This window comes from Callithrix jacchus, chromosome 6 (genome assembly GCF_049354715.1).
Source record: "Callithrix jacchus isolate 240 chromosome 6, calJac240_pri, whole genome shotgun sequence".
Taxonomy (NCBI): domain Eukaryota; kingdom Metazoa; phylum Chordata; class Mammalia; order Primates; family Cebidae; genus Callithrix; species Callithrix jacchus.
Window position 1 is genome coordinate 111,742,768 of NC_133507.1, and position 27,762 is coordinate 111,770,529.

General features: G+C 40.6%; 2 long non-coding RNA genes and 1 pseudogene across 4 annotated transcripts in view; 1 reads left to right on the top strand and 2 right to left on the bottom strand.

Annotated features, from left to right (window-relative positions):
• Window positions 1-27,762, bottom strand: part of LOC118154629 (uncharacterized) — a 91,368-nt gene that overhangs the window by 57,561 nt on the left and 6,045 nt on the right. For all 3 annotated transcript variants that reach the window (XR_013519365.1, XR_008482206.2, XR_008482204.2), the window contains exon 2: window positions 16,754-16,833. This is a non-coding gene — a long non-coding RNA (uncharacterized LOC118154629). The remainder of the gene's footprint in view (window positions 1-16,753; window positions 16,834-27,762) is intronic.
• On the top strand, window positions 21-16,502 carry LOC144576813 (uncharacterized). The gene is made up of 2 exons (XR_013519366.1): window positions 21-335; window positions 11,088-16,502. It is a non-coding gene; the product is annotated as an uncharacterized LOC144576813 (long non-coding RNA).
• LOC108592340 (mitochondrial import receptor subunit TOM6 homolog pseudogene) lies at window positions 21,797-22,349 on the bottom strand (annotated as a pseudogene).

Below are 27,762 nucleotides of genomic sequence, written 5' to 3' on the forward strand. Positions count from 1 at the left end.
GTAACAGATGGTCACACATGCTGAGGATGATAGCACCACAAGAGAGAGGAACGTGATCTTTGAGAGGCTCCATGGAGCAGATTGCCTTCCAACCAGTGCCAACCACATCAAACCTGAGCCATTAATATTATTTTGTGTCTTAAGCCATTGAGATTTGGGGATTCGTTGTTGCAACAGCTACCATTACTGAAGCAGGATATTTCCCTGGCCCCTATGGGGCAGGAAATGGAGTGCAGGGGCATTGGAACTAGCCTGCCACTTCAGTGCCAGCAGGAGTGAACTTCGGTCACTCAGACCCGCTGTGCTTCACCCCTCGTGGAACGGAGAGCACGCAGGTGAGTGGGTGCAGGAGCCGGGGCACTCACTTTTGAGTGTTGGCAGGAATGAACTTCTCCTCCATCTATCTGCCAGTTGAGCATGGGTTTTTATGGGTGCGGGACAGGGGGTGGGCAGGCCACAAGTGGTTTTGGAAAAGACAGCATTCAAGGAGGAAAAAGAGATGTTAGTTCTCACTTTAGGCTGCGGTTCCAGGCTTGAAGGCAGGGCCCTTGCCAGAGACCTGCCCTCTTCTGCCTAGAATTTTCCTGCCTACTATCCCTATCATTATTACCCTGATGAATACTCTACATCTCTGAGATTCTAGTCAATCAATGTTCAGCTTTTTTTATGTCAGCACCTCCACTTCACTACTTTCCCACTATGTGCTGTAGAGGGTCCAGAGATCCCCTCCAACTCTCCTTTAGCTCTTAGTGGCTCTTGGGCTGGATCTGGAAACCAAATTGACACCAAGCAGATTAACAAGAAAAAAGCACACCAATTTTATTGGTTTTACATGTAAATGGGGATCTTCACAAGAGGGTGCAGTCCAAGGAAGTGGCCAAAGGGAGATGCTTTTATACTTTTAGTCAAAGAACCATAAATTTGAGAACAAATTACAGGACAAAGGGGATCCAGTTAGTGCCATAAATTTCCAGGGGACTCATTTGGAGATTGGGGGGTGGTAAAACTGAAGTAACATAAGGGTTACCTTTGTGAAAGAAAAATAAATCACAGGACCCCAAAATCACTATAGGCCAAAGGCAAAAGTTAAGCTAGGTACTGGGTAAGCAAACCTGCCTCCCATTCTACTCCTAAACAAGGTAGCTACAAAAAAATTTTTTTAAAAGCTACATGCCTCCCTCACAATTAGCCCAAAAAAATCTCTTGTGGACAAAAGACAGACAAGACTCAAAGTCATCCCACTGCTGACATAAGACAAATGCATATCCCACTGCTTCTTCTGCCCTAGTCTAAGCAAGACTAAGTCATAAGTGACTTATGTAAATTATGTACTCAATGAAAGGCTAATCAGAGACTCAAAAGAATGCAACCATTTGTCCCTTACCTACCTATGACCTGGAAGTCCCCTCCCCAGCCTCGAGTTGTCCTGCCTTTCTGTGCCATGCCAATGTACATCTTGCACATACTGACTGATGTCTCATGTCTCCCCAAAATGTATAAAACCAAGCTGTGCCACCTTGAGCACATGTCACCTGAGGCTGTGCATGGGCATATCCTTAATGTTGGCAAAATAAACTTTCTAAATTGTTTGAGCCGTATCTCAGATATTTTGGGTTCACACCTTGTTAAGTATGTTTATTCAGGTCTGTTGTAGCCCCAATTCCTAGTCTCTAGTGATAAGGGCTATTTTCTCACACTAGTACTGTGAGGGCACCTTTCCCAGAGGAATCTTAATGATTTGCTGCATGCAGAAGACAGGTCAGCTAGCCTTTTCTAAAACTACATATTGAATATTTCCACTTGCAATAATCAATACACCAGTCTGGCATATTTGGGGATGGCATATGTTTCACTCCTTCAATATCTTTGAGACAATTATTTAATCTATGTCAATGTGGTTTTCACATTGGAAAACAGAACTAATAACACTTAAAATACACAGTTGTGGAGAGAATTGAATGTAAAATAGCACTGACATCATCCCTGGCTTGTAGCAGATGCTCAATTAATGGTGGTTATCTCTTGCACAGCCATGCAAGCTCAAAATTTTCACAAAAATAAATGATATTGGATGAAGAAGGAAGATAATTGCACTTTTCTTTGTTCCCTTGGGACAAGTTAAGTCCAGGATTTTCACAGTTTGCCTCAGTTTGGCTTCACACTTTCGTGTTCACCAGGAGTTGCTTTATTTACCTGGATGTAGAAGAATAGGTGTGAATTCCAAGATAACAGCTCTGGAGGGCTGACATTAGCATTTCAAAAAAGTTGTCAAATGGCTGATGGGAAGTGTTTTCACACACTGCCTAATCTCTTTTCACACATCTGTGCTCTAGGCTGGATGCTTTTTATCACCTGTGGAAGGAATTGAATAGCTGTGAGTTCCACAGCCGGGAGGCTTACATCATATTTTAGCATTTCAAAGAGAAATCAAAGGAGCCTTTAGGGAGCATTCCACATTTCTCAAAGTTATACCTGGGTATTTTCTGGATTCTAGTAAGTTGTATAAGTTCAGAAAGAATTGAACTGGATTTTTTTATTAGACTTTATTTTTAGATTAGTTTCAGGCTCATAACAAAACTGAGCACAAAGCACAGAGTTCCCATACACCCCCTGTGCCACGTATGCACAGCCTCTCCACTATCAGCATCTCTCTCCACAATGGTACATTGCTACAATTGATGAGCCTATGTTGACATGTCATTATGTTACCCAGAAAAAAAGGGGTTCATTCTGAAACCAGCCCAATTGTCCTACCAAACTAATACTTTTGGGTTTTCTTTAAATAAACATATAAATTGACAAACCCACACACCCCAGGGCTTGAAACTTATAATTTGTCTCATCTGAGTTTCTTTCTCAAAAAACCGACCCTCAGGCAAGGAACTGAAACTCATCAGATTTCCACATCCAGACAATAAAACGTCAGCCCCCTTATCCGTCATGATTACTTCCTTACCCCTCCTAATTCCTGGCTAAATAAGCACTCCAATTTTAACCTGTTAGAGAGATGGATTTGAAACTGAGCTCCCATCCTCCTTGACTGCAGCACCTGATTAAAGCCTTCTTCCCTGGCAGTACTTGTCTTGGTGATTGGCTTTCTGTGCAGTGAACAGCAAGACCTAGACCAAACCCTCAGTGTCTCAGTAACAGTTTGCCTGGCAGGTAACAGATGACTCCATATGACAACACAGGTTTTGATCAATAGTTTTATTACCTGGCACAAATAAGGAGAGCACTGGGAGGATTCTCCAAAGCAGTGTCTCCCTGAGAAAAAGGGACAGGAGGGTCTTATGCAGTGATGGAGGGGGAGAGGGTGCATAGCTGAATGTAGAGGAGGGGTCCCAGTGGTGCAGACACAGTGAGTCATCACACTAGCTCATGGGTCACACTTTATGATCATGAAGCTAAAGCTACTCCTGGCATGGAGACTTTAGCATCGTCATGAGGAAAGCGCACTCAGGTCCATTTACAAGTTGTTGAGGTCTGTCAGGAGCTGGTTTCAACTGACTAGGTGACTGCATTCCACACACTGTTTGGGGAAAACCAGACTATAAGGCTATAAAATAAGCTGATTGCTGAAGCTGGTTAAATTCCTACAGTCCCTGGAGACCCTCCCTGTCTGCTTACAGTTATCATCCAAAGACCATAGTTTGCATGAGATTCAGTCTGGGTGATTCATATTCTGCGGGTTTGGACAAATGCATAATGGCATGTATCCACCATTATAGCATCATATGGCATAGTTCACTGCACTAAAAATCCTCCATGCTCTCTGCCTATTCACCTTTCCCTGTCTCCTGTAGGGCAGGAAGATTTTCTCAACCTTCTTAGGGTTCCTGGCTAGGCCCAAAAATAAAACTGATGAAGACAGATCAACAGGAGAAGAGTATACAAATTTATTTAAGAAACTTTGCATGACATAGGAGCCTTCATAAGGAAATGAAAACTCAAAGAAACAGCAAAACCTGTGTGTTTTAATGCTAAGCCCAATGAAAGAAGGGATGGCCGTGGGGAAACGTGACTGAACAATGTGGTGTCATCTAATGGTAAAACACTGAGGGGACCTCGGCCTGGCCTGTGTGTCCTGGTGCTTTTTTTTGTGTCTCTGGGGGACACTCTTTCCCTCTGAGTATCCAGCTGAACATCTGTCACTTTAGGGTCTTCAGGGCAGAAAGGTGGGAGAAGGGAAAATAATGTCCATCAAATAGGACCATTAGGAGGATTGATTTTTAACATTTAAGAATGTAAAATTCTCAGTTTTTACTTCAGTCTCAATAAACACAGTACTACCTGCCACACATTAGGCACCTTGTATGTAATTAATTGATCAAACTGGTTAGTAACAAGGAAGGCGTTAATGCTTTCCCTTCCCAGGGCATCAGATCTGAAAAGCAAAGTGAGGAAGTTGGAGGTGCAGATGTGGGGGCAGAGCAAGAAAGAGAGAATGTGGGAAAGAGACAGTTTCCACACCTCCTACCAAGGTGCCAATGCAGTCACACCACCGGAAGCCTCCGGTGTCTGGGGCAGTAGGGGCTGGCTGCCCACCAGACATTCATGCTTCCCTTCCAGAGACTGGAGGGCAAGGGTCCCAGCAGGACTGCAAAACCCAGGCTCCACAGATTTCGATGAGGCTGCCACTCATTCCCATTTTGAAACAAAAACAAAATCCTAAGCCCTTGACAGACTGAATGGACCTTCTGGCCAAGGAGGCCCTAGTGAAATATTAAAAACTAAGTTTCCCAGCCATAGCCATGAAGAGACAGGAGGTTAGTCATGCCTCAGTACTCCACCTTCCTCAGTAACCAATACCAGACCATTTTTTCCCTAAAAATTAAACAGAAACCAGCCCTGAAAAACTAAAAACAGAATACTCCTCTGTGGATTCCAATTTCAATCAACCCCTGATGCTTCAATCAACCCCCTCTCACCAGGGTCCCCTCCCTCTTTGCCTTTCAATGTGATGGCTGATCACATTGCATTCCTATGTGTCACAAAGCATTCCTATGACCCTGGCCACAGACTGGTTCTGGCCAGTTTACAAAGGCTATGCACTAAATGCCCCTGGGTCTTAAGTTTTACCTTTGGCATATAGTGCCTAATTTTACTGCATCTCAATGTTAAGTCTCTACCCCAAGGTGAACATGGGATGTATGCAACATGTATGTTTGCTTATCATGCCTGTGCAGGGCCCTCTGTCATGAATATTCATAATCTACCTATAACCTGTTACATAGGTATATTTAGCCAACCTTATTTAGCAAAACTCTTTGTCCTCCTTCCTTCCTCAAAGTGCCTGTCTTCGGCCTCTGCCTGAGGATCCACTTCCCAGCCTGCAGGTTGCACCCTTTTTAGAAAGTTTCCCTTTCCAAATATACACATTTCATGATTTCTAAGTCAATATGACCAATGGCATGAGACACAGGTGATGTGGGTCACATCCATGACAAGCTGCCTAAAACAGGGTCCTCTTCTTCACTCTCTTGCTTTTTCTTTCTGCCAGATTGATGCAGATTAACAGGATGGATTCATCTCATCCCAGTCCAAGGCACCAGTGTCTGATTCCCAGAATTATCCCTCTCTGAGGGTTAGGATAAACACAGCTCCTCCACATGAGCTACTTCAGCCTGAGCACTCATCTGCCCACCTGGTGTCAATCACCACCTACTGACTGACAATTCCCAGGTGTGTGTGCAGCCCAGACTCCCCACACCTGCGTATCACATGGCTGCTGGGCTGTCTCTGCCCACAGACACCTCCAATTCCACACAACCCTGCCTGAGTCAACCCCTTTCCTATTGTACATCCCACATCATCCCCGAAGCCTCCTCTTCCTCATCATTCGAACCTGGATTCCATCACCTTGCATGTTAACTACCTACCCAGGTTAACTATCCACCCAGGTTAACTACCACCCAAGTTGGGTCACCCCTGCCCCAATTCTCCATATCCCCCAACTCCTCATCTACTCCCTCTGAAGCCCTGCTGTATGTAACTCTGATATGATAACTGCCACCCTATATGGGAAACCACCTGATCACAGGGAGCAGGAACAGTCACCATAAAAGTCGAGGTCCACAGGCTCAACACACAAAAGCATCACTGGGGGCTATAACTCAGCCACACTGGCCTAAGGGAGAAGAAAGGAAATAAAAACCAGGCATAGGCATATTCCCACAGTCTCACTAACAGGGAATGCCCCCTGTTCCTATCAAAGGGAGGAAGGGTTCAAAGTCAGCAGAGAGTGTGACTGGGCAGGGCGCATAGTGTGTAATATACGCCTGTGCCTAAGTTCACTGTGCAGGAAGCTGTACTGCTTATGCTCAGTGCATCTCTTGGCGATTGTATGCTTAAAGTCCTGAATTAGCCAAAGTCTCAGGGGCCCCTGTGGGGATATCTGCCTAGCTGCCATGGTCAGGACCTGATGTCCACAGGGGAGAGCAGCTGAGCATTCCCGAGTGTGAAAAACTGAACAAGAGTGGTTCCTCTTATTTTTTATTTTAGCTTTATTGGGGTTTCTTTTCTCCAATTGTATACATAGCACATTCTCACTCTAAAGAGAAAAACCCAAACAGAACAGGAAAGTTATGGGGTAAAGTAAGAATTGCCTGAAATCTCCAAATGACCATCTTTTCATAGGTTTCTCTATGCAGATTTAATGTTTAAACATGGTATTTAAATGCTGATGTTTAAGTTATATAAGTGGAGATCTGTGTCAGGGCAGCAAAGTGGCTAACAGCACATTCTCTGGAGCCAGACTGCCTGGGGTTCCAGCTCTGGCTCAGCCAATTTCTGGATTTGTGACTGGGATAAGTTATCTGACCTCCCTGTGCCTTAGTTTCCTCACTAGAAAAATCGAATTAATAGGGTAATATTTACCACCTGTGGTTAGTGAGAGGATTAAATGGGCATCCTGAGACAGGTGCTCTAACTTCATGTTTGTCTTTTAAATACATCATCTGCTTACCTAGGCAAGCTCATCTGCATATTCAGGCCAGTGCTGAAGTGTTCAGATCCTTTCCTGTCATTTTCTGCAACGGTAAAGGTATCTAAAGCCCACTGCCCAATGCCCAGGCCATTCTGCCCTGATTTCCCATCCCACAGCTCCTCCCAGATGCCCCTTGTCCATGGCTGCTGTTCAAGGCCACCCCTCCAGAATCACCGCCTTTCCTGTCTGCTCCTATCCCTCTCCAGTCCCAGCCAGCTTGCCAGGAAGCTCACTTTGTGGACAGATCCAGCCCCCATGTTTGTGGGCCCATCCATCGTCTGGTCAAGACCCCTCATTCCCTGTGCATACCACCCTTCAAGCCCCACATCCAAGAAGGACAAAGTCCCCTCCTGATGGAGCTGGCCTGTGTCTCCACTTAGCCACTGCTTCTAGCCACCAGGAACCCCCTCCCCCAACTATATCTCAATGTCCCCACCTATAAAATGAGACCATTGCATGCAAAGGTCTTCGACCCTGACATTCCACATCTGAGACTTTGTCCTGGCCTGTGACATAGATGCTACTCCTGCTTTACACCCCTGAGAACACTATATTGCTTTCAGCCATTGTCAGCTGAGCTGTCACCAGCCAACCCATGGTCCCCCTGCCAGGCATGCATGCTTTCAGTCTTGGCCTTTCCCTCCTTGATCTCACTGTACCCTCCGAGGATCCTTAAGCAGTGTGAAGAGGCGATGCACGTGGCCCTGCTTTGTACAGGTGCAGGATTAACAGAATGGATTCAGCAACTCAGCAAGGTGAGCACATCCCAGTGCTGTACGGTGCTTTGTAGTTTGAGGAGGGTGGTGGGTGGCTTAGATTTTTTTGGTGGCAAGTTGATTTTTTAAATAATCAGGTGGCTAAAATTAGACATTGCAGTGCTGGCAATGCCTATGCTCAAAAGGCCCCCTTCTGGCTTTCTAGCCAACAAACAGCACTCTCTGTGCCCCTGGCTCCCCCGCTTTGGGTTAGTAGAAGATGCTGCTTCCTGGGCTGGTTTCCTCAGAATACTCCTGAATTCCTGCAGAGACTGGGCAGGGACCCATCCCTGCCTGCTGCAGCCTCCACTGGTGTTGTCTTAAGGTCATCTTCCTCACAAGCATAAGCTAGTGGGATTTTTCCCACTGGGGCTTTTCTGCTAATTGTTCTTTATTGAGGTATAACTGACATACATTACTGTAAGGACACAAATCTTAAGTGCTCAGCTCGAGAAATTTTGACAATTTCACACACTCATATGAACATCACACAAATGCAGTTAGAGCATTTCCATGGCCACACAAAGTCCCCTTCAGTCACCCTCCCAGCCTCTTTCAAGCAATTGTGGCTCCAATTTTTCAAAATTCAGAGGGATCATACAGTGTGCTGTCCTCCATGTCTGACTGCTTTCTCTCAACAAAGTGTTTCTGAGACATATCCATGATTGCATGTATCGTCAGTTCCTTTCTATCAACGAGTAGTGTTCCATTGTAGGAAGATAACAGTTTATACCACCTACTGGTAGAAATATGGATTGTTTCCAGTTTGGGGCTATAGTGAAGAGCCACTATGGAAGTCCTTGTACATGTCTTTTTGTGGACATAGTCACTCATTTCTCCTAGGGATATATCTAATATTGAAACATTGGATCATAGGGTAGATATATATTCAACATTATTGAGATGGAGCAAGGACCCCTAAGACCCAGCTTAAGGGCCTACAGGGTCATCTCCAAGCATGGAAATGAAGGATAATCTTGAGTCTTTTCAAAAGAAATTCCAAACACCTAGTTGGTCTTGAGAAGTAAATGAGCAAACTGGGAAGCAAGACAGTAACAATAGCTTAAAACAATCACCAAGGAAGTTAGAGACACAAGATGTTTGGTTCCTATAGAAATTTACATGATAGCATGGGGAGAAATGCCAGATGTGGGTGAAGGGGAGGAAGACAGCAAATCACACTGCCACGTGTGTACCTATGCAACTATCTTGCATGTTCTGCACATGTACCCCAAAACCTAAAATGCAATTAAAAAAAAAAAGAAAGAAATTTAGATGACCTCTTGAAACATGTCCCCTAGTTGTTTTTCAGAAACATGGGCCACCATGAGATGGAAAATGCTGACCACTCTCATGCATACCTCAGAAAAGCAGGAACTAGGGACTGAACTCTGATGACAGTTCTTTGTTCTAGATTTCTTCCTGGTCAGATGCAGTGGCTCTTGCCTGTAATCCCAGCACTTTGGGAGGCTGACGCAGGCAGATCACTTGAGTTTGAGCCATTATGGCAAAACCCTATCTCAGTCAGGCACAATAAATCACACCTATAATCCCAGCACTTTGGGAAGCTTAGGTGGGTGGATCACCTGAGGTCAAGAGTTTAAGACCAGCCTGACCAACATGATGAAACCTAGTCTCTATTAAAAATACAAAAATTAGCCAGGCATGGTGGTGGGTGCCGCTAGTCCCAGCTACTTAGGAGGCTGAGGTGGGAGGATGGCTTGAGTCTTGTAAGCAGAGGTGGCAGTGAGCCAAGATTGTGCCATGACACTTCAACCAGAATGATAGAGCCAAACCTTGTCTTAAAAAAATAATAAGGCCAGGCGCAGTGGCTCATGCCCATAATCCCAGCACTTTGGGAGGCCGAGGCAGGCAGATCACCTGAGGTCGGGAGTTTGAGACCAGCCCGACCAACATGGAAAAACCCTATCTCTACTAAAAATACAAAATTAGCCAAGTGTGGTGGTATAATCCCAGCACTTTGGGATTTTTTTTTTTTTTTTTTTGAGATGGAGTTTCACTCTCGTTACCCAAGCTGGAGTGCAATGGCACAATCTCAGCTCACCGCAACCTCCGCCTCCTGGGTTCAGGCAATTCTCCTGCCTCAGCTTCCTGAGTAGCTGTGATTACACGCACACACCACCATGCCCAGCTAATTTTTGTATTTTTAGTAGAGACAGGGTTTCACCATGTTGACCAGGATGTTCTCAATCTCTTGAACTCATGATCCACCTGCCTCGGCCTCCCAAAGTGCTGGGATTACAGGCTTGATTACAGTGCCTGTAATCCTAGCTACTCAGGAGGCTGAGGCAGGAGAATCACTTGAACCTAGGAGACGGAGGTTGTGGTGAGCCAAGATTGTGCCGTTGCACTCCAGCCTGGGCAACAAGAGTTAAACTTCTCAAAAAAAAAAAGAAAGAAAGAAAAAATAATAAATAAATATTCCTTCATGAGGGTCCTGGAGAGGGTCATCCCCACAGGTCACAATTTAACATTCCTTTTTTCTGATCCCAGTTTTTAGAAAATGCCTCGTTTATTTAACCAATTGCAAATCAGAGAATCTCTGAATCTACCTACAACCTGTAAGCTCCCACTTCAAGATATCCCACCTTTTTGGGCCTAACCAATGTATAACCTCCATGTACTGATTTACAATTTTGTTTGTAACTTCTGCTTTCTTGCCATGTACCTCTGCCTTTGAAAGCCCTCGTTTGCAAGCTGCTGGGGAGTCTGAGCCTTAAGCATTAGCTGCCCAGTGCTTGCTTGGCATCATGCAATAAATGCCTCGCTTTCTCTCATAGCAAATCTCGATGTCAGTTTTTGGTTTTGCTGTGAACCCAAGTTCGGTTTGCTAACGTTATCAAAAATAGCCAAATAATTTTCCAAAGCCCTTGTGCCATTTTTACATCCCCACCAGCAATGTGTGACATTTCCAGCTATTTGACATTCTTATTTTAGCCAGAAAAGTGGATGCATGGTTGTTTCTCATTGTGCATTAGTTTGGTTTGGGATTTTGTTTTATTTTGTTTTGTTTGCATTTCCCATGACTAATGAGAATGAGCACCTATTCACATACTTATTAGTCATTTTAATATCTTCTTTTGTGAAGTGCCCAGTGAAGACTTCTCCCTATTGTATAAACTGGGTTATTTCTTTTTTCTTATTTATAGGCATTTATCGTAGATATTTTTATGTGAGTCCTTTGTCAGAATACATTTACAAACATTTTCTCCAATTCTACAGTTTGCCTTTTCACTTCTTTAGTGGTGTATTTTGATGGACAGACATTATTAATTTTTATGAATTTTTTAGGTGAAAAGAAATCCTTTTTTCTCTCCCATTACTAGGTTGATGGCTGAGGCCCCATAACAAAAGGCAAATTGTTTGGAACAAATGCTTGGTGCCGCAAAGAAGAATCAGCACTGAGACAAAGGATCTTCAGCAAGGCAATTTACTTTCTGCAGAAAGGGTGCTGCTCACAATGGAACAATGGTGAAAGCACCCCAAACAAAAGAGGGAAGGAGTTTTTATTTCTAATGCAGCTCGTCCCTGCTACTGTGTCCTGTCTCCATTGGCTGGAGTTAGACTGCATAATGTAAGCTGAACCCAGTTGGCTAACTTGAAAAGTGCAGTAATGCAGTTATACCTGCAGAGAGTGAAGTTTCGGGGGAAGGAGCCATTGTGACTGGAAGGGTAATCTATAGAGTAGGTAGCAGATGTGGAATGTGATCCCTATAGATAAGGACTGGCAGAAAGTGTGTTTACCAGGGCAGGGGATACAGAGAGTAAAGAAGTCTGGCCTTGAAAGCAGGGAACAAAGAGCAAGGACCCTGAGTTTCCCTTTGAAGAAGAACTCTTTATATCTAACACATATTAACAGATGAAAAGCATGTACGTTTTAAATGACACAGAAGTCTCCAGAAATGAATAATAAAAAAAAAAAGTAAACGTGTATTTTTTATGCTAGGTTAAAGATGTGAATAGGATAAAGAAGTATGATTAGATGAAGAGGGTACAGTCTAATGGTAATAAACTAGTGGAACATAGAAGGCCTGATTGCTCAGACTCTTCCCTGTGATAAGGATGCTTCTTTCCTCCAGATATAGAAAGTGAACATTTCACATGAGGTTCTATGACCTGCTTCAGGGGAAAAGGATGGGGAAGGTCAAAGGGTGACTTTCCCACTTCTGCAGTTTGCTTACATGCCAAGGTGTCATATTTTGGTTCTGAATTTCATCAAATTCAATTTATCAATTTTTCTTTTGTAACTAATGCCCTTGTGTTCTGTTTAACAAGTATTTGATTTCCATGAGTTCATGAATATATTTTCTGTCTTTTGTTCTAGACACTTTACCTGTCACATTTAGGTTTCTATTCATTTTAAATTAATTTTTGTGCATAGTTTGAGAAATGGGTTAAGGCTCATTTTGTTCTCTCCAATTGTTCATCACTGTTTATTGAAAACAAATCCTGGCTAGACATAGTGGCCCACACCTATAATCCCAGCACTTTGAAAAGTAGTGGTGAAAGATCACGTGAGCCTGAGAGTCTGAGGCTGCAATGAGCAATGATCATGCAACTGCACTTCAGGCTGGGAAACAAAGCAAGACCCTGTCTCTAAAAATACATACATTAATAAACATTAAAAATTTAAAATAAATTTAAAGAAAAATATTTTCTTGCTTTGGTGACTGTTGAAAATCAGTTTACTGTGTACATGTGGGTCTATTTCTTGACTCTATTCCATTGCATTGATCTCAGCTCTCAGGACCACACCACCTAATTTCTGAAGCTTCATAATAAGTCTAAGAATCAAACAGTTTAAGTACTCCAACTTAGTTCAAGCTTCTTCAAAGTTGTCTTGGCTATTCTAGAATTAGCTTGTCAATTTCAATTTGTAAAAGTCTGCTAGGATTTTTATTGATACTGCATTTAATCTACATATCTATTTCCAAAGAACTACAATCTTAATAGTATTGAGTCTTATGATTAAACATATAACTCTCTAGATCAAGTTTTCGGTAATAGCTTATAATTTTCACTAAAGAGATCTTGCATATCTCTTACTAATTTTTTGTAGGTGTCTAGTATTTTTAACACTATTATAAATGATATTTTTCATTTTATTTTTCAATTGTTTGTTGCTTATATATAAAAATATAACTGGTTTCTGTTGTCATCTATTTTTTTAAAAAAAAAAGCTGTTTTATCTTTTCCCTTTCTAACTATATGCATTTTATTTTAATTTTTTTCTTGCCTTGTTACACTGTCTAGGACCTACAGTATGATATTGAATAAAGCTTATAAGCCCTGGCCTTGCACTTCTTCTAACTTAAGGGGAAAACATTCAATGTTTTATGATTAAGGATTATATTAGCTATAGATATGACATAGATACCTTTTATTAATTTCTGAAAGTTTCTTTCTAGTCATAGCTGAGATTTATCATAAATAGGTGTTGACTTTCATTAAAACATTTTTCTAAATTACGTTTGATTTTCTGTCTTGCTAGTGAAGTGAAACAAGTTGATTTAGAAATGTTGAATCAACTTTACTTTTTGAAATAAAATGCAGCTGGTCATGAGGTAGTATCCTTTTTAAATATTGGTTGATTTGGCTTGCTAGTATTTTGTTAGAATTTTTGCATTTTTATTCATTAGTTAATTATTTATTTATTGCAATAACCTTGTCAGACTTTGATATCAGGCTTACGTTGCTCTCATAAAATAAACTGAGAAATATTTCCTCTTATCTGTTCTCTGTGGGAAAAATTTGTAATCAATAGGTTATTTTTTTCTGCCTACAATATTAGGGAGAATTCATCAATAAAATCCTCTGGACCTGGACTTTTAAAACTTAGAAAAGTTTTTCATTGTGGCCTTGGTTTTTTAAACATTTTTTTGCATTATTCAGATTTTCCATTTCTTCTTGTTTAGGAAATTGTATTTTTCAAGAAACCTGTTCATTTTCTTTAAATTGCCAAATTATTAGCATGAAGTTGTTCATAATAATAGTTGATATGATAATATCCCTAAAAGGCTGTTGGATCTGTAGTAATATCTTTTTTTTTTTTTTTTTGGTCAGTATTCATAGAAATTGACAATGGTACATTTCACCAGAACCCTGTGCTGTGGAAAACAGCAATCATTAAGAAATCCCCTTACTTTTTTGTCTTCCAGAAAAAGACTTACTACAAATAAACACCCCTCCCTGTATAACTTGCCCCATATGACTAACAGATGCCACTTTCTTAGTCTGTAATGAGGCCAAACACAGACACTCCAAATTCTCACTCTTTGCCCCATAAATTATTAAACTATTTGGTCCCCACTGCTCAATCAGAATGAAATGCTTGTTAATAGTTAGGATTCTCTCTTTCTGCCAGGTCTCAGCATTCTAACTCACCTCTAGCATGAGTCAACATACAACATACAACCCTTCCTTAATGACCTTTCTCAAGAGTAGGCTGACCTCAGATAAAACATCCTCTAACATATTGTCTGATCATCTCCCCTCCAACCTGTAATCCTGTTCTTCCAGTTCTCACAAACTGAGTTCTTTCCAGGTTTGTTTACTCTTCCCTATAAAAGAAAAGTCATTTTCTGCTTAACCTTTGAGACCCTTACAGGTCTCACAGTGAGAGCATTTTCCTTATTGCAATAGTCCCTTTTCCCCTCTTGAAATAATCTTTTCAGGTAAAGTTTCCTCTTTTCTAAATTTGGAGCTGCTTTTTACTTGATAGAATTTATCAATTTTACTAATGTATTTAAAGAAACAGCTTTGGCTCTGTTAATTTTATCTGTTGTTGATTTGTTTTCCATTGATTTCTGCTGTTAATTATTTTCATCTACCTCTCTCTGTTTTATTATTTCTTCTGGTTTATAACCTATTGAGATGAAAGCTTAGATCATTTAGTTTAAAACTATTTTCCATTTTAATAGATTCACTTAGAGCAATAAATGCACCCCTCTATATCCCACAAATGTTGACACATTGTGTTTACATTTTTGCTTGGTTCAAAATATTCTCTAACTCCCATATGATTTCTTCTTAGATCCATAGCTTCTTTAAAAATACGTTGCTTAATTTCCAAATACTTTGTAATCTTCCAGCTTTCTATTTTTGGGGGGAGAAGGGGTTCCATATCATCATGGTCAGAGAACATACTCTGTATCATTTCAATCCTTTAGATCTTATTAAAATGTTATTGTTTTTAATATGGCTCAGGCCATAGTCTATCTTGGTAAGTATTCCATGTGCATTTACACAGAATTCTTATTTACAGAGACAAGTTTCTATGGGTTCTCATGTTTCTGTACATCTTATAAGCAGAGACACTAATAGCCTTTTTATTTTTTCAGAGATATTTACATAGCAAACAGCCTAAAGATGGAGATAATGTATTCACTTGGAATAGAGGGCAGGTTAATTTGCTGGCCACTGTAATAAAGATAATGACTCCCTCTGGGGTGAAAGTTGAGTAGATTTGCTTTCACCCTGTGATAAAAGCCTGAGGCTTCCTGGACTCAAGGTTCCTCGGCTGCAATGCAAATTCACTGCTTGTCTGGCATCCACCTCGGCCATACTACATCACCCCTTTGAGAGTTGGTCAGGGAATAAAAGGAACCAAGGCAAACGTGAAGCTCAGTACACTTGCTGTGCTGGAACAAGTTTTTTTGGTCTCTGACACAGGATTCTCAGGCCTTCTCCAGCAACCATGAAAGTGGGAGCCTAATTAATTAGCATGCAAGTAGGGCAAAATCAAAAACCTTTACTGTTCTTGACATTTATTATGCAGCTGTTTGATGAACTGTTTCATACATGCTAATTAGGTTACATTTGTTAATCATGTCATTCAGATCCTATATATCCCTATTGCTTTTTTTCTGTATGTTTTATCAGTTATGAGAGAAGGGTGTGTGTGACTTCCATTATGATTGTGGATTTGCCTCTTTCTTCCTGTACTTCTGCCAATTTTTGCTTTTTGTGTACTTTTCTTAGTAGATATTGATATGGTTTGGCTCTGTGTTCCCACCCTAAGTTTCATCTTGAATTGTGCTCCCATAATTCCCACATGTTGTGGAAGGGACCCAGTGGAAGATAATTGAATGATGAAGGCAGTTTCCCCAAAACTGTTCTCATGGTGGTGAGTAAGTCTCATGAGATCTGATGGTTTTATCAGGGGTTTCTGCTTTTGCATTTTCCTCATTCTCTCTTTGCCTGCTGCCATCCACGTAAGACAGGACTTGCTCCTCCTTGCCTTCTGCCATGATTCCGAGGCTTCCCCAGCTATATGGAGCTGTACATCCAATTAAACCTCTTTCTTTTGTAAATTGCCCGCTCTCTACTGTGTCTTATCAGCAGTATGAAAACAGACTAATACAGATGATGTCTTGCTTCTCAGGCTGGCCTCAAACTCCTGGACTCAAGGAATCCTCCCATCTCAGCCTCCTGAGTCACTGGGACTACAGGCATGCACCATGGATCCCAGCTTGCTTTGTGTGTACTTTGAAGACATAATATTGTGTCCAAACTTTTTGGATTATTTGTCATCTTGAAGAATCGGCCCTTTTACCATTTAAGATACCCCTCCTTACCTTTGGGAATGTTTTTTATTATTAATCTACTTTGAGATTAATACAACCACACCAGCTCTCTTGTGCTTCCTGTTTACATGGTATGTGTTTTCCATGGTTTTGCTTTTAGCAGTAGTTCTGTTATATTTGAAGTGTGTCTAATAAATAGTATGCAGTTTCTTCCTATTTCAACAGTCTGTTTTTCATAATAGCACTTTGTTTTAAAATATGTCCACAGGCAGGATGTCAGTAAAATGACCAATGAGGAGACTCCAAGCTCTCATTTTTCCACAGAAACACGCCCAAAAACTGTATGAGCCAACTTCGCATAAGCTCTGGAGAATTATCAAAGGTTACAGCTCCTAAGAAAACATCTAATCAAAAAAAAAAAGCCACGTGAAAAATGATAGAAAAGTTTTGTGGTGGTTTTTACTCACCCTCTTTCCATCCTATTCCAGTGTGGCAGCAGCCTTGGTCGTGAGTGTCAGAAGTCAAGTCTCTACTTCTTTCCCTCAAACTAGAAAGAACAGAGCAAACTCTATTTGCAAATTATTATGTACATCTGTTGTAACCTGGCTAGGAAATACCTAGAGGACTGATGTAGGGTGCTCATTTCTGTATGGCATAACTCAGAATGCAGGAAGAAAGAGCAGTGGGCACTTTTCCCCTTGTAGTTTGTAAAGCTATAGGGGAACGACAAGTCAACAGATGCTTTAGGCAAAAGATTTCAAGTGGAGACAGAGAACAGACCATCTAAGGCCAAGAGGAGAAGCTGGGGTGAGGCTTTCTGGGAAATTAGGATATGCAAAAGTAGCCACATATATGGAAGAATTTATTAGTTCACACATGGTCCAACAAGATGTGCTCAGAAAAGATCTGAGATGACATTAAGTTTTCACTTCAGGCTGAATCCTAGACTCAGAGCAAGCCTATCTAAGTAGCAAAGGAGTGCCCCAGCACAAAACCCATCTGCAAAGACTAGAAGAGGAGTTTTTCACTATTTTAGGCTTCTTTTGTGAGGAGGGCTATTGTTTGGTTGTTTCAGCTCCACACATTCAAAAACTCTCTGTGAAAACATTAACTAAACCAAGCTAAAATAACAGAGTGATCACACATGGCAAGGGCTTTACAAAAATTGTTTGAAAAGTTCTCAAAAAAGACTACTATAGCCTTTGACAATCAGAAAAAAAAAGAGCAAATGTTGGGAAAAGAAGAAAATCTGTTTTTCGGAGTTACCACAGTATAATAGTCAAATACTCAATATTCAATAAAAAGTCACAATGCATAGGAATAAAAAAAGAAAATATGGCTTGTTCAAAGAAACAAAGTAAATAACAGAAACCATCTATCAACAAACCCAGACATCAGAATTACTACACAAAGACTTTAAAGCAACTAACTGTGCTATGTATGCCCAAAGAGCCAAACAAAACCACAAAGAACTAAAGGGAATCAGAAAAACAATATATGAACAAATGAGAATATAAATAAAGGCATAAAAGTTATGAAAAAGGAAAGAAAAATATTGGAGCTGAAAAGTACAAAAACTGAAATAACTTTACTAGACAGGTTCAACAGCAGATTGAAACAGACGGAAGAATGAATCAGCAAACTTGAAGAGAGGCAACTAAAATAGTCAAGTGTGAGGAACCGAAAGGAAAAACAAGTTAGCTAATTTTTTGATTTAAAGTAGATCTCTTGAAGACAGCATGTAGTTAGGTGTGAGAGTGCATTTATTCATCAGTCGTTGAGTCAGGGTCTGCAGGACAGACCTCCACAGGTGTTGACTGACATCTCAGGTGGTGATCCCAACGTGATCAAGGTCTCAGGTGGTGACCCCGACATGATTGAGGTCTTTAAGAAAATTGTAGACCAATATCTCTTATAAATATTAATGCAAAACTTCTCAATGAAATACTAGCAAACACACTTCTGCAGTATATTAAAAGGATTATATATTATGACCAAGTAGGATTTATCCCTGGAACGAAAAGATTTAACATATGAAAATTCATCAGTGTAATACACCACAGTTGTATAATAAAAGATAAAAACCACACAATAATCTCGATTGCTGTAGAAAAAGCATTTGACGATACTAAACACTATTTAATGATAAAAAATAAAAACTCAAGCTAGACAAAGTAACGAAGATAAAATTTTCAAATTGTATATCTGATGAGATTACTATCTACAATATTTTTTAAGCTCTTACAACTCAATAAAAAAATTCAAAATGGACAAAGGACTTTAAATGAACATTTCTCCAAAGAAGCTATGTAAATGACCAATAAGCACAAGAAAATATGCCCAGCATCACTAGTCATTAGGTAAATTCAAATCAAAACCACAGTGGGATACCCCTTCATGCTCATTAGAATGACTGCTATCAAAACAAACAAACAAGCTTGGCATGGTGCCTCACGCCTATAATCCCAGCACTTTGGGAGGCAGAGGAGGGTGGATCATTTGAGATTAGGAGGCAGAGACCAACCTGGCCAACATGGTGAAACCTCATCTCTACTAAAAGTATAAAACAGCTGGGCAGTAGTGGCATGCACCTGTAATCCCATCTACTCCAGAGGCTGAGGCAGGAGAATCACTTGAGCTTGGGCAATGGAGGTTGTGATGAGCTGAGATCATGCCACTGCTCTCCAGTCTGGGCAACACAGTCAGACCCTGTCTCAAAAGCAAACAAAAAATAAAATAGAGAATAACAAGGACTGGCAATGACTTGGCAAACTTAGAATGCTTGTGTCACTGCTGATTACCATATAATATAACAAGTTCACTTCTAAGTGCACACCCTCAAAAATTTGGAAGCAACCACTCAAACAGGTACTTGTACATTAATGTTCATAGCAGCATTACTCACAGGAGCTAAAATGTAGAAAGAACCAAGTGTCCAGTGATGGATGAATGAATGAAAATGTGATATATACATATAATGAAATATTCTTCAACCTTAAAAAGAAGTCAAATCTAATATAGTCTATAATATGGCTAAGCCTTGAAAATACTAAGTGTTTGTCAGATGCAAAATGACAAATGGTGTATGATGTACCCAGAATAGGCAAATTCATAGAGACAGAAAGTAGAACAAAGGTTACCAGAGGATTGTAGAAGGAAGAATGCAAAGTTATTTTTCAATGGGTACAGAACTTCTGTTTGGAACTATGAAAAAGTTCTGGAAATGAATAGTGGTGATTGTTACACAGTGGGAAGTCACTAAGGCCACTGAATGGCACATTTTAAAAGTGTTAAAATGGTAAGTCTTATGTATATTTTACCACAATTTAAAAATTTTTAAAAACTCCTTTTTTAGCATTTTTTTAAATTTTAAGTTCTGGAATACATGTGCAGAACATGCAGGTTTGTTACATAGGTATACAAGTGCCATGGTGGTTTGCTGCACCTATTGACCTCTAAGTTCCCTCCCTTGCCTCCCACCCCAACAGATCCTGGTGTGTGTTATTCTCCTCCCTGTGTCCATGTGTTCCCATTGTTCCTACTTATGAATGAGAATGTATGGTGTTTGGTTTTGTGTTCCTGTGCTAGTTTGCTGAGGATGATGGCTTTCAGCTTCATACATGTTTCTGCAAAGCACATGATCTTCTTTCCTTTTATGGTTGCATAATACTCCATGGTGTATATTTACTGCATTTTCTTTATCCAGTCTGTCATTGATGGGCATTTGGGTTGGTTCCAAGTCTTTGCTATTGTAAATTGTGCTGCATTAAACATACATGTGCATGTATCTTTATAGTACAATGATTTATATTCCTCTGGGTAGATACCCAGTAATGGGATTGCTGGATCAAATGATATTCCTGATTCTAGATCCTTGAGGAATCACCATACTGTGTTCCACAATGGTTGAACTAATTCACATTCCCACCAACAGTGTAAAAGTGTACCTATTTCTCCACAGCCTCACCAGCATCTATTGCTTCCTTTCTAATAATCACCATTCTGACTGGTTTGAGATGGTATCTCATTGTGGTTTTGATTTGCATTTCTGTAATTATTAGTGATGTTAAGCTTTTTATCATGTTTGTTGGCCATGTAAATTTCTTCTTTGAGAAGTGTCCATTCACAGCCTTTGCTCACTTTTTAATGGGTTGTTTGTTTTTTTCTTGTAAATTTGTTTAAGTTTCTTGTAAATTCTAGATATTAGACCTTTGTCATATGAGTAGATTGCAGAAATTTCTCACATCATGTAGGTTGCCTATTCACTCTGGTAACAGTTTCTTTTGCTGTGCAGAAGCTCTTTTCACTTAATTGGATCCCGTTTGTAAATTTTGGCATTTGTTGCAATTGTTTTTGGTGATTTCATCATGAAGTCTTTGCCCATGCCTATGTCCTGAATGATATTGCCCAGATTTTCCTCTAGGGTATTTATGGTTTTGGGTTTTATATTTAAGTCTTTAATCCATCTTGAGTTAATTTTTGTATAACATGTAAGAAAAGGATCCAGTTTCAGTATTCTGCATATGGCTAGCCAGTTTTCCTAGCACCATTTATTGAATGGGAGATCCTTTCCTCATTGCTTTTTTTTGTCAGGTTTGTCAAAGATCAGATGGTTGTAAATGTGTGTTGTTATTTCTGAAGTATCTTCTGTTTTATTGGTCTATAAGTCTGTTTTGATGCCAGTACCATGCTGTTTTGGTTACTGTAGCCTTGTAGTATACTTTGAAGTCACGTAGCATGATGCCTCCAGCTTTGTTTTTGCCTAGAACTTTGATTCCATATGAAATTTAAATTAGTTTTCTCTAATTCTGTAAAGAATGTCAATGCTAATTTTATGGGAATAGCATTGAATGTATAAATTATTTTGAGTATTATGGCCATTTTCATGCTATTAATTCTTCCTATCCATGAGACAAGAAAATTTTTTCCATTGTTTGTGTCCTCTCTTGTTTCCTTAAGCAGTGGTTTGTAGTTTTCCTTGAAGAGGTTCTTCACATCCCTTGTTAGCTGTATTTCTAGGTATCTTATTCTCCTTGTAGCAATTGTGAATGGGAGTTCATTCATGATTTGGCTGTCTGCTTGCTATTTCTGGTGTAAAAGATACTTGTAATTTTTGTGCATTGATTTGGTATCCTGAGACTTTGTTGAAGTTGCTTATCAGCTTAAGGAAATTTTAGGCTGAGATGATGGGATTTTCTAAACATAGAATCATGTCATTTGCAAACACAGACAATTTTACTTCCTCTTTTCCTATATGAATACCCATTATTTAGGGTATTCATATAGGAATACCCTATATTCTTGCCTGATTGCCCTGGCCAAAACTTCCAATACTATGTTGAATATGAGTGGTGAGAGAGAGCATCCTTGTATCAGTTTTCAAAGGGAATGCTTCCAGCTTTTGCCCATTTAATATATATTGGCTCTTGGTTTGTCATAAATAGCTCTTAATATTTTGGGATATGTTCTACTTTATTGAAAGTCTTTTTTTTTTTTCTTTGTGTGCGATATTTATTTCAAATGTTTGTTAAAACAGCATTGTTATTTCTCAGGAAAAGAACAAAGATCACCCCCTGGAGCTTAGGAACTTTGTACAGAACTTTACAGAACAGAGGCATTACTTTAGCTTAAACCTGTCTACTGACCAGAGAATGGAATTCTGCGTGGACTCAAGGAACAAAAGGAAACTATGCAGGGATAAGGAAAAGGAAAGTGCCCATCTGAATCAAACTTCAGCTGCCATCAGGGCGCATCTTATGATGGTCACAGATTGTAGGTTGTATTTTGGAAGGTTCAGGTTTAGCACAGGATTCCATTTGTCTACTTGGCTACACCCCTGGCTGAGGTGCCATGAGGTCAATGTCACTCAAGTTCCTGGCCAGCCAAACTCCCGCAGCAAAGAGTCCCAAATTGAGGATCAAGTTCCTCTGGAAGTCATTCCTATCAGTGGCAAAGTGGTAGACCCGCCAAAGCCAATCTCCCACGTTGTCTGGTATTTCGGGGGTTTCATTAGCCGAGCCGGCAGCACTCACCGGGACCCCGCTGGAAGCCATAATTGGAAGCTCTATTGAAAGTTTTTAACATGAAGGGATGTTGAATTTTATCAAAGGCGTTTTTTGCATCTATTGAGATAATCATCTGGTTTTTCTCTTTGGCTCCGTTTTTGTGATTGATTACATTTATTGATTTGCATATGTTGAACCAGCCTTGCATCCCAGGAATGAAGCCAACTTGATCATGGTGGATAAGTTTTTGATGTGCTGGCTGGACTCAGTTTGCCAGTATTTCATTGAGGATTTTCACATTGATGTTCATCAGGGATATTGAACTAAAGTTTTCTTTTTTGTTGTTATGTCTCTGTCAGATTTTGGTATCAGAATGATTCTGGCTTTATAAAATAAGTTAGGGATGAATTCCTCCTTTTCAATTGTTTGGAATAATTTCAGAATAAATGGTACCAGCTCCTCTTTGTACCTCTGGTAGAATTTGGCTATGAATCTATCTGGTCCTGGGCTTTTTATTAGTTTGTAGGCTATTAATTTACTGCTTCAATCTCCGAACTTATTAGTCTGTTCAGAGATTTGACTTCTTCCTGGTTTAGTCTTTGGAGGGTGTATGTGTCCAGGAATTTATCCATTTCTTCTAGATTTTCTAGTTTATTTGTATAGAGGCGTTGATAGTATTCTCTGATGGTAGTTTGTATTTCTGTAGGGTCAGTGGTGATATCCCCTTTATCATTTTTTATTGCATCTATTTGATTCTTCCCTCTTTTCTTCTTTAATAATCTGATTAGTGGTCTATGTAGTTTGTTAATTTTTTTCAAAAATCAGCTCCTGGATTCATTAATTTTTGGAGGAGTTTTAGTTGTCTCTCCTTCAATTCTGCTCTGATCTTAGTTATTTCTTGTCTTCTGCTAGCTTTTGGATTAGTATGCTCTTGCCTTTCTAGTTATTTTAATTGTGATGTTAGGGTGTCAATTTGAGGTCTTTCTAGCTTTCTGAGGTGGGCATTTCGTGCTACAAATTTTCCTCTTAGCACTGGTGTCCCAGAGATTCTGGTACATTGTCTCTTTGTTCTCATTGCTTTCAAAGAATTTCTTGATTTTTGCCTTAATTTCATTATTTTCCCAGGAGTCATTCAGGAGCAAGTTGTTCAACTTCCATGTGATTTTGTGGTTTTGAGTGAGTTTCTTAATCCTGAATTCTAATTTGATCACACTGTGGTCTGAGAGACATTCATTATGATTTCAGTTCTTTTGCATTTGCTGAGGAGTGTTTTACTTCCAATTATGTGGTCAATTTTAGAATAAGTGCCATATGGCACTGAGAAGAATGTATATTCTATTGATTTGGGGTGGAGAGTTCTGTTATTGTCTATTAGGTCCAGTTGATCCAGAACTGAGTTCAAGCACTGAATATCCTTGTTAATTTTCTGTCTCATTGATCTGTCTAATATTGACAATGGGGTGTTAAAGTCTCCGATTATTATTGTGTGGCAGTCCAAGTCTCTTTGTAGGTCTCTAAGAACTTGTTTTATGAATCTGGATGCTCCTGTATTGGGTGAATATCTATTTAGAATAGTTAGCTCTTCTTGTTAATTTGTTCCCTTTACCATTATGTAATGCCCTTTTTTGTCTTTTCTGATTTTTGTTGACTTAAAGTCTGTTTTATCAGAGATTAGAATTGCAACCCATTTTGGGTTTTTTGGGGGGGTTGTTTTCGCTTTTCATTTGTTTGTTTCAAATTTTTCTCCATCCCTTTATTTTGAGCCTATATGTGTCCTTGCACATGAAATGGGTCTCCTGAATACAGCACACCTACGAGTCTTGACTCATTATCCAACTAGCCAGTCTGAGTCTTTTAATTGGGGTATTTAGCCCATTTACACTTAGGGTAAATACTCCAATTTAGCCCATTTACCCTATTGTTATGTATTGTTATGTATGAATTTTATCCTGTCATCATGATTCTATCTGGTTATTTTGCACAATGGTTGATGCCATTTCTTCATAGCATCATTGGTTGTAAAAACTTGGTATGTTTCTGCAGTGGCTGGTACTGGTTTTTCCTTTCCATTTTTAGTGTTCTCTTCAGGAGCTGTTGCACAACACACCTGGTGGTGATAAAATCCCTCAGCATTTGGTTGTCTGGAAAGAATTTTATTTCTCCTTCACTTATAAAATTTAGTTTGGCTGGATATAAAATTCTGTGTTGAATATAATTTTCTTCAATGATGTTGAATATTGGCCCCCAATCTCTTCTGGTTTGTAGGGTTTCTGCTGAGAGGTCTGTTGATAGTCTGATAAGCTTCCCTTTGTAAGTGACCTGGACTTTCTCTCTGGCTGCCCTTAACATTTTTTTCTTCATTTCAACCTTGGAGAATCTGATGATTATGTATCTTGGGATTGATTTTCTCATGAAGGATCTCAGTGGTGTTCTCTGCATTTACTGAATTTGCATGTTGGCCAGTCTTGCTAAATTGGAGAAGTTCTCCTGAATAATTTCCTGAAGTGTGTTTTTCAATTTGTTTCCATTCTCCCTGTCTCCTTCAGGTACTCCAATCAATTGTAGGTTCAGCCATACATAGTCCCATATTTTTTGGAAGTTTTGTTCATTCCTTTTCACTTTTTTATTTCTCTAATCTTGCCTGCATGCCTTATTTCAGCAAGGTGGTCTTCAAACTCATATCCTTTCTTCCACTTGGTCAATTCAGGTATTGATACTTATTTATACTTTACAAAGTTTTCATGCTGTGTTTTTCAGCTCCATCTGGTCATTTATGTTCCTCTCTAAACTGGATATTCTAGTCAGCAGCTCCTCTAACCTTTTTCCAAGGTTCTTAGCTTCTTTCAATTGAGTCAGAACATGCTCCTTTAGCTCAGCAGAGTTTTTAAATTACTTACTTTTTGAAGCCTACTTCTGTCAGTTTGTCCATCTTTTCCTCGGTTCAGTTCTGTGCTCTTGCTGGAGAGACATTGCCACCATTCGGGGAGAAGAGGCACTCCGGCCTTTTCATTTCTCAGTGTTTTTTCATTGCTTCTTTCTCATCTTCATGAGTTTGTCTAGTTTCAATCTTTGAAGCTGCTGACCTTGGATGGGGTTTGGTGGGGACTTTTTTGCTGTTGATGAAGTTGTTGCCTTCTATTTGTTTGTCTTTATTTCCGTGGCCAAGTCCCTCTTCTGTAGGGCTGCTGCAGTGTGCTGGGGGTTCACTTCAGGCCCTATTCATCCAGTTTGCACCTGGAGATGTCCCACAGGGAGGCTGGAGAACAGCAAAGATGGGTGCTTTCTCCTTTTTCTGGGATCTCTGACCTTGAGGGGCACCAACCTGATGCCAGTAGGATTGCTCCAGTTTAAGGTGTCTGACAACCCCTGTTGGGAAGGTGTTACCCAGTTGGGTGGTATGGGGAACAGAACTCATTTAAAGAAGCACTTTGACTGTTGCTTGGTGGAGTAGGTGTATTTTGCTGGGGGAAAACCCATTTGTCTGGGCTGTCCAAGTTCCTCAGAACTACCATCTGGAGAGGGTAAGTCTGCTGGTCTGCAGGGACTGTGGCCACCCCTCCTCCTAGGGGCTCAGTCCCAGGGAGATCAGGGTTCTGTTCCTGAGCCTTGGGGTGGAGTTGCTGAAGTTCCTGCAGGGAGGCCCCACCCATTGAGAAAGGATGGCTCAGGGACAGGCCTAAAGAGGTGCTCTGGCCACAGTGTGCCACAGCCAATGTGTTGGGCTGAGGGGGGACACCTCTTGGGATCAAGCTATCCAACCTCCCTGGCTCTAGCAGGGGGAAAGTGTGGCCTGGAGCTATAGAGGTGGATGCCGCCTTTCCCCTGCCCAGGGAGTTCAGCGTATTAGGCAGTTATGAGATCCATTTTTGGCTGCTGTCCCTCCCCCAAGGAGTTCAAATGGCTCAGACAGCAGGCAGCCGCAGCTGTGGTTCTGGTCTCCCCTCCCCCGAGGAGCTTGACAGGCTTAAACAGATTCTACCTGAAAGACTGTTGAGAATCTGCCTGGCCCTGGGGTTGGGACTCTGGGCTCCGGTGGCATGGGTTCGGGAGTGGGATCTTCCGATCCATGGGTTGCACAGTTCCATGGAAAAAGCACAGTTTCCCCAGCTGGGTAGCATGCTCACTCACTACCTCCCTTGGCTAGGGAATCAGTGCTCCTCTGCCCCGTTTGGCTCTAAGATAGGCCACTGTCCCACACTGCTCTTCCTTCCTCTCCATGGATCATGTCAGCTGCCTAGTCAGTTCTGATGAGAGAATCTTGATACCTTGGTTGCTGGTGCAGGATTCACATGATAATTAAAGTTCTTTTTGATGGGAAACTCCGATCACCTCTGCTTCTAGTTGGTCATCTTGGCCCTGCCCACCCACATTTTTTTTTATATCACTCCCTTCAATAGATGGAACCCCATTTTCTTCCCTTAAGTGCAGGCTAGACTTAGTGACTCCCTTCCAAGATACAAAATAAAGCTTAAGTGATGGTCTATGAATTCAGAGACTAGATCCTGAAAGGCACTGTGGCTCTCTCCTGTGTCCATTGGACTGCTCCATCTGGGCAGTTAGATGCCATGTCATAAAAACATTTAAGCAACCGTTGGAGAGAGGCTTGAGAGGCAGAGGTCTCCTGACACTGTCCATGTGAGTGAACCATCTAGGGACAGATCCTCCAGGTCCCATCAAGCCCCAGTTCTCTATAGCTTCTGCTGACATCCTGACTGGCGTTTCTTAATGAATCCTGAGCCAGAACAACCCAGCTAGGCCTGTTTCAAATTCCTAACCTACTAAAACTGAAATAAAAAGGTTTGTTATTTTAAGCCTCTATGTTTTAGGCTAATTTGTGTTTCACCAATAGATAATTCATGCAAGTTTATAGCTCATTTTTACTGAATGTAATTACTTTTATGGTTATCTTGCTTTTATTTTCTATTCTATCTGCTCTTTGGCACTTTGTTTCTCTGTCCTTTTTTCCTATTTTCTTTTGGATTAACCAAATAGTTTTATATCTCTCATTTTATCTACTTTGTTTGTTTTTTGTTTCTTTGTTTGAGATGCAGTGTCACTCTGGTTGCCCAGCCTGGAGCGCAGTGGCACAATCTCGGCTCACTGAAACCTCCGCTTTTGAGGTTCAAGTGATTCTCCTGCCTCAACCTCCCCAGTAGCTGGAATTACAAGCATGTACCACCATGCCTGGCTAATTTTTGTGTTTTTAGTAAAGCTGGGGTTTCACCATGTTGGCCAGGCTGGTCTCAAACTCCTGACCTCAAGTGATCCCCCCACCTTGGCCTCCCAAAGTGCTGGGATTACAGGTGTGAGCCACTGTGCTTTTCTAATTGTAACTCTTTGTAATTTAAATTGCTTCTCCAGGGATTACAGTAGGCATCCGCAGTTTATCACAAGCTGACTCAGAGCACTATTGCAGCATGCTTATCAAATATGAACACTTTATAACAGCATAATTTCAATCATCCCCGTTA